Below are 11,796 nucleotides of genomic sequence, written 5' to 3'. Positions count from 1 at the left end.
TTTAAAGATCTGTAAGTGCAGAAAATAAAGATCCAAAGTACGGTAGAAACACACCCCACCCTTTCCTCTCGAGTCCAGTGGCGGCTTATGCTTTTTCTTTCTTTTCCAAACCCACTCCCTGAGACGAGACGAGGCGGCACGTTTGCAAAAGAGGCACGCAGCTGATCTCCCGAAGGATCTCTCTCTCTCTCTCTCTCTCTCTCTCTCTCTCTCTCTCTCTCTCTCTCTCTCTCTCTCTCTCTCTCTCTCTCTCTCTCTCTCTCTCTCTCTCGTGTGTGTGTGTGTGTGTGTGTGTGTGAGTGAGTTTCCACAGGCATGCAAGCCTCTCACTTTCTCTCTCCAGACACTCTGTGCTGGGCCAGCCACAACAGAGCGACCTCTCTCTCTCTCTCCCTTTCGCTCTCTCAGGCTCGGCTCTTCTTTCAGCGTCCCGCCCTCAAAGGGTTAAGCGGCCGCTGCCTGCCGCTCTTTGCTAGACGGCTGAGTTTCGAGGAAGGAGCTGTTTGAGGCAGGCGTCGCTGCGCGCTGCTGTTGCCGCTGCTCTTGCAGCCACCCGCTTGTGAAACCCGCCAGGCAGGCTCGCTTTGGGAAGACGGGGGGCACCCATCTGCTGCATCGAGGATCTGCTTTGGGGAAAGAGGGGGAAAAGAAAGAGGGAGAGAGATTTGCTGGCCGGAGGCGGAGAAGAACGAGGCATTTGGTCATGCTCGGCTGTCTTTTGCATCTTGGCGCTCTGGGTTGAATGACCGGCTGGACAGCGGCTCCAGAAGATCCCTCCGCTGGGTGCTCTTCGGCGAGAGAAACCTCTCTTCGGCGGCCGCGGTGGAAGCCGGAGATTATGAGGACGGCGAGCGTGGCTCTTGCCAGCTATGGAACAAAGCCAGACCTTGGCGGTGATCCTTAAATCAGTACAATGCAGGAATCGAGCGGCTGCCCTCGCCACCTTCCTGACCCAGTGGGGTTTGGGTGAGCTCCAGCGAGAGGAGAAACGCGGCGCACTCTCGTCAGGTAAAGCGAATTCTTTTTCCTCGCTGCCTTCGTGCTGCAGGCGCCACCATCTGAGATGGCTGGATGGATGGATGGGGAGAAAGAACTCGGGCCATTTCATTCGCCCAGGGTTCCAAGTTTCATTCGGGGGGAACCAGAGAGGTGTGCAAGGTTAGATTCGTTGTGACTCCGGAGAGCGCGAGATAGAGAGAGGTGGAGGATGTGGATTCTCTCTCCATAGGCAGGAGGAGTTGTGTATGCATGGGGGGGGCATAATAATGATAATGATAATATATCTGCGATCCTGAAAGTACCTACTCCAGAGTAGTCCCCTTCAAACAAACCAATGACAGTTCGGTTTCTGCATGGCAGATTAAGTTTGGTGGTGCCAGTTCAAGTACACACACAAACACATTTTCTGGGTGAATTAATGACGGGGTCTCCTTTCCAGTGCCCCCGACTCTCGCGCAAAAAGGTCCACGTGGGTGGATTCTGATAGCTTCTGTAAATCAGGCCGTTCCGTGCCTTCAAGTTCAAGTTCTCAAGCCTTGAGGTAGTGACAATCTGTGTGTGTGTGTGTGTGTGTGTGTGTGTGTGTGTGTGTAACGTTTCAAAACGGTGCCTCTGCTCCGCCGGTTCGTCTTTTGCGTCCGGAACCTGTGCGCCTTTACGCGCAAGGAAGCACAGGCGAGTTCAACGGGACTTTACGTCCCTGACAAATCTGCACCAGATCGGGCTGCAAGAGTGATGGGCAAGGCTTTGAGAAAAGCAGCGTCCTCCCTTCTCTCTCCCCCTGCCCGTGCAAAAATAAGGATCCAGAATCAATCGATTGGAGAGCTCTGAGTGGCTTATCCCCACCCCACCCCCACCCCGTGCTGCCTGCACTCCTTCCTTTTAGCTCCCCTCCCCATTTTAATCCAAATCTACTGCTGACGGAAACAAACCTCCTTTCTTCCCCCATCAGTCAATCACTGTCTGGCAAATGTCTTTCCTCCACCACCCCCTTTTCGCCTCCGCAGAAGAGGGGTGCGGGAGCGTTAGGGCTGAGTTAACTCCTTCGAGTCCGGACCATAGCTGCCAAGTTTTCCCTTTTCTCGCGAGGAAGCCTATTCAGCATAAGGGAAAATCCCTTTAAAAAAGGGATAACTTGGCAGCTATGGTCCGGACCCTCATTCATTCCGAGTTACCGTGATACTCTCCCGCACCGTCTTGATTTCGCCGAGACTCTCCCCCCCCCCTCCCGCTTTCCTCTCCAGCGGCGATCCTGCTTTTGTGATAACAGTGTGACCTGCTCTCGTCAGCCGTTCCGTTTCAGAGCCTGGCTAGATGATCCCTCTGACTTTCTTCTCCGGGGTCTGCGCACCAGCATTTTCATTTTTCGAAGGGGGCGGGGCTGGACCCCTTCAGCGGGTTTAGCAGTTCCTCCGTCTTGGAAAAGTACATAGATTGCAGGCTGTGAACCCCGCGAAAGCCATGCCAGGAATGAACGTGCCATGATCCCCAAGCTCACAGATGGGCTGTGAGAGAGAGAGAGACAGAGAGAGAGAGAGGGGGACATACTTTTTGGTCTGTGCCCAGGCGTTGATAACACTGTGTCTCATCAGGAACACAGGAAGTTGCCTTAGTTCAGTAGCGTCTACAATGACTGGCACCAAATCTCCAGGGTATTAGGGTTTCAGTCTCCTCCAGCCCTGCCTTGAGATGCCGGGGATTGAACTTGAGATCTGCGCGCAAAGCGGGCGCTCTGCTACTGAGCCACAGCCCTTCCCTCCTTGAGCTGATTCCATTTCTCCGTGTAAACTGGGCAATATCATAGCCCTCTGCTTTGGAACAGTCATGCGTGCTACCGTCCCTTGCCATTTTCCTCCGTTTGGGGATGTGCCTTCGGAGGTAGTTTAGGCCGTGTCCAAAACGCCCAACGCGTCTGTATGCCCCGCCAACACATTGCTGGGAATGGGTGGCTGAGGCAAGGACAGCGAGCGTGTGGCTTGTACGGGGGAAACGGAAATACCTCTAACCGGCTCTTGGAGTCAATAGGACGTTTCGCTCAAGGGAATTCTCAGTAGTTAGAGTCGAGGCCTGCTTCACTCCAGCGTCTGCACTTGGGTTTATTTAGCTTACACTTGATGGCTGTCTGCGGAGGGTGTGAACTAGCTCCGTGGAAAAGCCTCGCGCTTGAGGCCATGTGGGCTTTCTCTTCGTGGCGTTGGGTCTGTGGTGGCCCACTCCACTCACACGTTCAAGGCACCCTTTTGCGTGGCAGTCATGAGAAGGCAGGTATGAAACCCTCCCTGTCCCTGCAAATGAACCAGGAACGAGTTCGCGACACTAGTGTCAATCCACTCGGCTCTTTAGCTCTAGAACCTCGAGTCCAGATGCTCGGAGGAGGGAAAAACAAGTTAGCATGGAAAAACAAAACAAAATCAGGAGTGGTTTCAAACGCTTTTTTAATAAAAAAAAAACTACCCCCTCTTCCAAAAGAAGAATCTGTAGGATCCCTGAAATTGACAAACTTCACCGAGTTTCCTCCCTCCCTGGTGCTCAAAATTAATGTCAGACATGCAACCCGATACTATATATTCATTATTACCAGCAAAATCTTGCAGGTACAGTCGCCTTTTTTCTCTCCCTCAGCTCCATTTTAGTCTGGTGAAAATGCGCCCTCCGTGCAGTAGCCGAAAATTTAAATAAAAGGGGTTTACTGGCTGCCTCCCTCGCAAATGTAGCATTTGGGGTTGGAGGTTATTTTTCCAGTTATGAGGCAGAGACGCCTAGATTTTCTTCAGTCCTTTAGAAAAGTCAAGATAACACAAAACAGATCTCTTCCTTCTCCGGGGATCGGCTGATGTATTTATTGATTTTATTTTGACAGGTAAAAGTTAAAAGGAGGTGGTGGTGGGGATCCCACCGTAGGCTGCAGGCATGTGAAACAGCACCGCTATGGTGAACATTCTGCCTCTTTCCTCCCTTCCCCTTTCCTAATGACTACAATTAATTCATTTTATCCCAGCAAAGGGAGTTCCTTCCTTTCCCTGAAAGCTCAGAGCAGGATAAACCAAGTGGCTTTTTTTCCTTAATAGTCGGGATCCTCAGGGAAAAAAAAGAGAGAGAGCCAGAAAAAACTCAAATCTTATCCTGCCTGCCATGGAAGCCCTGCTGATGTTTTTGTCGGGGAGCCTCTATTGGGGCAATTAAAGCAGCTAATGACAGGCGCGCGCGCCCGCAAGTCCAGAGCCGAGCCGAGAAGTAGATCAGGCTGAGCGCCTAATACGCCGCTTGGTGCTGTTTCCCGTATTCTATCTGATAGCTGCGCGCAGAAAGGGGAGGAGGGGGAGAGACTCCTAATAAGAATCGAGGCAGAAGCGCCTCTTTGGCTAAAGAACTTGACGGTGAAGGGTGGGTTAAATAATTAAGGAGGCGGGGGGGGGGGGAACCCGAGCCCGAGTTTGCCTCTTGGAAAGCTTTCAGGTTGCAGCCCTGCCTTCCAAGCATTCTTTAAACTCGCCATGTGGGAGGAACTCCGGGAGAGAGAGAGAGAGATGGCTATCAAACCGAATTCATTACTGTAAACATCTCCCTGGGGTGTCAGGCGAGCAAAAGGGAGAGGGAGGAGAGGGAAGGTGGGGGAAGAGAGAGAAGGGCTCGGCTGCCATTAGAGTCCGATCGGAGATCTCCTGACGCCCAGGATCAACCTGCCAGCGCGGCTGGACTTTCCGAGCCCAGAGGCGAAAAAGGCGCTCGAGCGCGCAAGCGCTCACGTCTGCATGCGCCCGGCGCCCCAGGAGGTTTCTGGGGTGCTGCTCGCCTGCGCTTCCTCCTCGTGGGATCCCCTCTCTCCTGAGCTCTGAGGACCGAGGGGAGAAAGGCCAGGGGAAAACAACCACACCAAACTGTTCTCTGCAGGCGGATTAGAGCTCGCTTCTCTCTTCCGGACGTCTCTGTTGATTTCGAGTTGTTGGCGTCCCTCTCTGCCTGGTGTGTCCTCTCTCTCTTTCTCATTGAGAGGTGGGGACCGAGGAGAGAGAGGGGAAGAGGTGTGCGCCTTTGCGCTTGCCTTCTCGGGGATGCTGAAGCCCCGGGCTGCGCGTTGGAGGCGAAAGGAGGAGGATGTTGCCGCTGCCTCGTAAGCGGGGAAGACGGAAGAAAGTGCCGCGCTCGCTCCGCAGAGCAAAAGCAGCAGCAGGCGGCGGCCCCGGAGGCAAGCGCCGCCCGCAACCTGCGGGAGAGGGCAGCAGCAGGAGGCGGAGGACGACGACGACCCCACCGCGGCGAGGGGGCGATCCCACCTTTGCTGCTCTCCCAGCGCCTCGGAGAGCAACGTTACTGCTGCTGCTGCTGTGGCGGCGGCCGCCAAAGTTTGGGTGGTCTTCGCTGGAGGGGGAGAGCAGAGGCTCCCCGGGGATTATGCGCACCCGAGGACGACGCTTCAGGATCGGAGCCTGCAGGTACAGTCGGGCTTGCGTCCCTCTGTCTTTCAGGATTCCTCCCTCTAATACCCCCCCCCCCGAAGGAGGCAAGCCACCTTGCCATAACAACCATCGCCACCATAGTGCCAAATGCAAAAAGTTCGTGGCCTGGGATCCAGGTGTGGAAGGGATGAAGGGCAAATGGCCAGCCGTCTGCTTAGACTAGAGGGGTGGTGCGCGACTGACAGGGACACACACGCGCAGGCATCCCCACAGGGAAATTTATCAATGGCTGTATGTGACAAGTGGAAAGGGAAAGATGCGATCGCCGTGCGGCAGCTTTTGTATTTCAGCCTGTGTGTGTGTGAGAGAGGGTGAGAATCCAGATGAACGTAGAGGGCAGCTTTTTCCTTTCTCTCCTTCATCCCCCACCTGACTCTTGACTGTTCCAAATGGCCATTTCCTAGCCTTGAAAGGGAAGACCCACCTCTGTCCCCTCCTCCCATCAGTATTCTCACACCATCCAGCAAAGAGCTACTACTTGACATTCTGGAAGCAAGTGAGGTTTATATTTTGGAAGAAAGAAGGGAAGAGATTTCCATTTTGGTGTGTGTTATGGAATGGAGAAGTTGAGCAGATGAAAGCCAAGCTGGCAAAGATCAGGTTAAGTCAGTGCTGACAAGCATTATGAAATTCAAATGGAGGGGTGCGGGGAGGCAGCGGTAAATTGCATCAGTATTCATCAGATTCCCATCAATAGCTACATAAAGGCGGATCTGATGGCTTGGGGGAGGTAGGAGGAGGCAGAAATGGCATTTCAAGTCCATCAAGTGGACAGCAGCCTTATTTCATGTAGCTGGTCTGAGGGTTACTGGCAAGCCAGAGAGAAAAGAAAGGAGTGGGTTGGGGGGGGGGGGGGAAGCAGCCTGAAAACTGAGGGAGAAGCAATCAACCTTCCTCTCTGGAATGGAGAATCAGTCAACAGGAGCTTTTAATTAATTTTAATGGAGGAAATCTGTTTTAAGGCTTACAAGAAGCTAATAAAGTCCAAGGCAGAATTCCATGCAGAAGCCTGGACTTGTGTATAGAAAGTGCTGATTAGATTTTTGCCTTTGCGGGATTTTTTTATTTTTTATCTTTGGTTTAGGAGAGAAAGAGAGATAGAAAGAGAGAGCATTTGCTTAGTGTAGGCAAAGCCTATCCTTTTACACCCAAGCTTATTTACCGTCTCTTAGTGCTTACAAACCAATCATGCCAATTGGGATCTGGAATGTAATCTTCTCCAGGCAGCTGAATCCTGCAGTCCTCACTGAGTCAAAACTCCCGTGGAGTTCATTCATGGATTCATTTACTTAGCATGTACTAGGGAATTCCTGCTCCAGTAGGACTGGCAAATATATCCTGGATTCAAGAGGGACAAAAGGACAGTCAGGCCAACCCATCACGGTCTGTGTCACAGAAATGCACTGAAAGTGGCATTTTTTGACCAAAGACTGCAGCATCCTGATATTAACAGAAAGGATACTATGCTGGCATGCTTATTTTGTTTCTATGTTTTGCTATCCTAGGAGTCAGTGACTCCTGCAAGCGCAGGAGGGACAAAGCTGGGCAGTAGGCCTTCTGAGATAACGTTGATTCATTTTCCTTCAAAATTGCAGTAACCTATCTGATCTATTGAAAAGAACACAGAATAAAGGCAGGAAAATGTTTTGCAACTGTTGTGGAACTACCCCTTTCTTTTTAGAAATGATGGGGCTGTTTCTTCTAATTCTTTTTGCCTAAATTACTTTAAGATCGTCGTAATCCCCACACCCCACTATGCTTATATTTCAGCAAACAAAAACCACCACCACCCGCTCCTACTCCATACCTTTCAAAAATAATTTTCTCCATTCCCTTCTACTCGTGTCAGTTTCCCCTGCATTAAGTTGACCCATCAACATATTGCACTTGGAACATTAGGCAGCCTCAATACTTTTTACACTGCTCTGAGCTCACAAACTCCTTACCCAAAACTTCCCAGGAGTCCCAATAAGTGGTACTTTTTGAGAGGATGTTCTGGTCCTATACAACTGGGATTTCACCTTGGATTTAAAACAGGCTCGGTTAGTTGCAGGTGGCATTGCAATGGTTAAAAAGAAAACAAAAGAGGATGGTTGGACTAAATGATGGGGGTGTTGGTTCTTCCAGCTTTCCAATTCTATTATTCTATGAGATGCCAGCCAAGCACCACTGAAAATTGGACCTCCTTGGCATGGTGATAATGTTCTGTTTGCAAACTGGCCTCTGATCAGAATGTTGGACACGGTTTGCAGAAGTCTAGGACTTGGACAAAAGATAAATTGATGGAATGCAAACAAGCTAAGCTAAGGATTGACTTGTTCATATGTATATGTGATTTTTATCTGCATATGATTTTCGGTCTCTGGATTTAATTTGAGCCATTGCTATAAGTCATGATTATATCCTGGTCTGCTGGAGAGCCTGATACAGAGTTAGGCTTATCTGCCGAAAACAACCCACCTCCACCCATTTCAAAAAATGCCTTACATGGGCTGTGGTTTCAGGCGAGAATCAGCAATGCAAACATGTCTGTAAGTGGTTAGAAAGGCAACTCTCAAGTATGTAGAGCCCTGATGATTTGATTTTCCTCTCCATTCCCTGGCATAAGAAAATGTAGGCTTCCTTGTTTGAAAACAAGTAGGAGATCAAGCACATTAAGGGCTGTGGCTTTTATTCTGCTGTGCTTTATAGGTGAGGGAATAGCCCCACTTAAGAGAAAACTGTTTGTTTCCAAGAAGGACAGCTTCTTAGTCACCCCTGCACCCTCTATGAGTTCATTTTTCACTAGATTACTTTCATATAACTTTGTGGTTTCTGCCACAGTGATTCAAATTCAGTCCATTAGTGACCTCTATCTGTGAGAAGTATGCAATCAATGCATGCATGGTCTCTCTCCACTCTCACTCTCTATCTTGCTCCTTTTCTTCTGCAAAGTATATTGTGGCAGCAGGGAAGGGGGGGAATGCAACATCTGACTTGCTTGGGTTTTGGATATCTTAAATTACTCAATTTGCTCACTGGATTAAAAGACGGTGTTCACTCCTAGCGCTTCTCATGTCTGTTGTTCTATAGCAGAACAATATTCAAATGAATATAAGGTAACTCAGACCCATTTGCCACTAATGTGAAGAACACCAGGCATTTGGACAGGGTTCTCTTATTTTGCTGGCGATCATAAGTCAGCCGACTTAACAAAATCAAGAGACAAAATGCAATTTGGTATGTCCAATAGTTCATGTTTGCTCCAGAAGTTCTGTTGATTGGGTCTTTTATCACGCCATAGTTGAAAGTAAAAAATAAATAAATGCATACTTAGCAAAGATGTACTGTGACCAGCATTTAAATATAGTAGCAAGATTATCTTTGTAATAAAAAAAGGAAATAAAATTCCATCTGTGTCTGTATTTTGAATACCCATCATGAGATCAAGGGAAAAGATTGTTATTAACAGATGGTCCCTTTTTGGGGATTATTAAACCCAGCTTTCAAATATCAATTTGTCTCTTGCTTGTATCCAGATCCATATTTCATGTTTTAGTTAATTATTGTGAATTGTGAATCGAGGACTCCAACAACAGCATTGCTTTGATGAGGGGGAATAGTTTGGTTTGACATTTTCCAGATGATATTTGATGCATTTAGTGCTGGGGTAACATGGTGGCATTAGATGCTTAATGATTCCTTATTTCCTTTTGGCAAGTCTTTGCCCAGAAGTAATTGTTTGGAGATGTTGTTGCTGTTGTTCAGTGACATAATCCAAACTTTTTTTTCTTTTTTTCTTTTGGAAGCAAATTGTGCTCTTTCAAGAAAAAAAGAAGAAGGAAACCTCACAAAGTGACTGTTCTTATTTTATTTTAAAAACATACAACCTGCCCAATTGTTCCAAGGAAATCAAGATGGCTAACCACCAAAACCCACAAATTGAACCCAATTACAAAATCCAGATATTAACATAAAAGCAAGAGCCAATTTAACGATTCCAAAAAAGCCACCAACACACATTATGTGAAGGAACTGTCAGCTTCATGCTGATGGCATCAAGCTGAATTCCCTAAAGCAGTGTATGACCTATAGATACATCTGTCAGCTTGCTTTTAAAGAACAAATAAAGAAATACGTGACCCAAATAATTATTACATCTTTGGAGGTTTTTTTTTTTTAAAGAAGCAGCAGTTAAAAAGAAACCCATTAAAAAACTGATGGCTTACCAAAGGCAAATACTTTTGTGGGAGCCAGAGTCCAGTCTTTTCTGAATCTCTTCCAGTTTAGTCCTCTATGAAAATGCTTAGCTAGTACAATGAACTTAGTTATATTCAGCCAGTGGCCCAGACTGTTGCGATCTTCCTGTTCTTTGGTGTTTTACTGGTGATTTACTCAACTAGCAGCCTTTATTTCTCTTTGATTCCTTCTCCTGACATGGCCCTTTGAATTGAATAGGAACTCAGTGCTAGCGAGGTCTTAAAACAAATCTGTCATGTTACATTCAGGATTCCAGAAAACTTAATGATCCATAAAGAAATCTGTAAAACATCTTTAATCTTTTTTAAAAAAACATTCTGTGCTTTCTGATCTGCTTCTTAAAGGTCCCTTGTCTACTTTGCTAACAGCCCTGATACATGTGGCTTGTTTATTTTTAAAAAATGGCTCCTTCTGATCCGGTTTAATGGGAATATTTCTTCTTCTTCTGTATATAAATGGGTGAAGGTAGAGTTATAGAAAAATGCATCATACACTTAGGTAAACCAGCCACTGAGATTTAGGTGTCAGCTCCCAAATTGTTAACTCATAGGTAGCCTTAATGAGATTATTCCAACAATGTGTGGACTGCAGCATTTGAACTACAGAATTTTGAAAACTTTTTCTGTGCTCATGTCTTCAGGGGCTGAAGGACCCATCTCCTTTCCTATCAAATACAATGGGGTTTCATGATGGGGATGATCCTAAGGATCTCAGTCTTGCAAGTTGCCAGAATAATGTCATTGGCCAAGGCCTGTACTTCCATAATTCCTGAGTACCTATCAGCACACTTTGATCATGCTTTGAAAGGGGTGGGAGATACTCGGCACCTCACAGGATCAGTTCTCCCCTTAGATCAACCCCTCCCAAAGGTCACAACAAAAATTCCGACATGGCTTTTTGAGTCCTTCATAATTATTAATCACTGGGCAGCTAGTCAACTGATAAATTAACAGAGTAATTCACTGTGACAGTTTATGGGCAAAGGACCACAGTCATAGAAATTAACATAAAGGAAAATGATTTGCAAACTTATTGGGGGTGATAACCTTTAAATAGTCATGATAATAATCAACATGTCAGATCCCAGTAAGCTCTCACTCAGGTGGAACCAGAGTCGGTGAAAAAAGGTTTTAAGTGTTGGGGTGTTTCATTTTTGATCCCTTCAAAGTTCTGCCCATGAAAATTTAAATAGGCTGTATCTGATTTCCCCTCTTATATTTTATCAGTTTGGAAGGAGTGAAATTTAATGCTTATTTTTTGTATTTGTTTATCATTCTTTCCTGAATCTGAAAGCTGAAACAATCCTTTAAATTTAATGACAAAAGACCCAGGTTATTTGGAAGCTAGTGTGTGAGTCTTGCTGAACCATGAAAGCACATTTTTCATTGGGGCACAGAAAAAGAATTTCCTGTTGCATTGGGCCATATACTCCTCCTGACTTCCGAAGGCTGAGAATTCTAGCCTTGCAGGAATTGCATCAAAGGCCTCTTTAAATCCTTTTGTGCTTGCCTGAAAGACTTATTTCATACCCCTCAATTTCTGTTGCCCTCTGTCCCCATGGTCAGAGCCAGCCCTGTCATTAGTTAAAGTAAGGCAACCATGTCAAAAAGCCCATGGTTGTGGACCAAATAGCAAGAGCCCCTTGACTCTTCGTCCTAAACTCCCTGGCCATTTGCCTCCATTGAGGCTTAAACGCAGGACAGTCTTAAGCATATCTGGCACCGTGGTGCCGTGGTGTGAAGATCCCTCCGGCGTCCCCCCGCTCCGTTTCCCAGCGTGGCTGTCTGGCGGGCGCTGCATGCAGCGCGGCGCCCCCCTGGCGCCTTGCGCCCCCCAGCCTTGCCTTTAGAGCCAGCCCTGCTTAAATGGCTCAGGACCGCAATACCTCCATAAGACTGCCACTTTCCATATGAACCTACCTGGACCCTGAGATCATATTCTGAGACCCTTCTTCGTGTGCCTCCTTCATGAGAGGTCCAGAGGGTGGCAAAACAAGAACGGGCCTTTTCTGCAGTGGCTCCCTCTTTGTGGAATGTTCTTTCCAGAGAAGTTTGTTATACACCTTTAAGCGCAAGGCAAAAATGTTCCTCTTTAACCAGTC

At 47.5% G+C, this 11,796-nt stretch overlaps 1 protein-coding gene across 4 annotated transcripts in view; it reads left to right on the top strand.

Moving 5' to 3' along the window:
- Positions 1–338: 338 nt before the first annotated feature.
- FLRT2 (fibronectin leucine rich transmembrane protein 2) overlaps positions 339–11,796 on the top strand; it is a 94,172-nt gene continuing 82,714 nt past the window's right edge. For 2 of the 4 annotated variants that reach the window (XM_035107735.2, XM_035107727.2), the window contains exon 1: positions 339–1,008. The gene's annotated coding sequence lies outside the window, so the exon portion shown is untranslated. Of the gene's footprint in view, positions 5,433–11,796 lie in introns of all 4 variants that reach the window. The other 2 variants (XM_035107745.2, XM_035107710.2) reach the window with 1 other exon arrangement.

This window comes from Zootoca vivipara, chromosome 1 (genome assembly GCF_963506605.1).
Source record: "Zootoca vivipara chromosome 1, rZooViv1.1, whole genome shotgun sequence".
NCBI classification, from domain to species: domain Eukaryota; kingdom Metazoa; phylum Chordata; class Lepidosauria; order Squamata; family Lacertidae; genus Zootoca; species Zootoca vivipara.
This window is presented reverse-complemented; position numbering and strand designations above follow the sequence as displayed.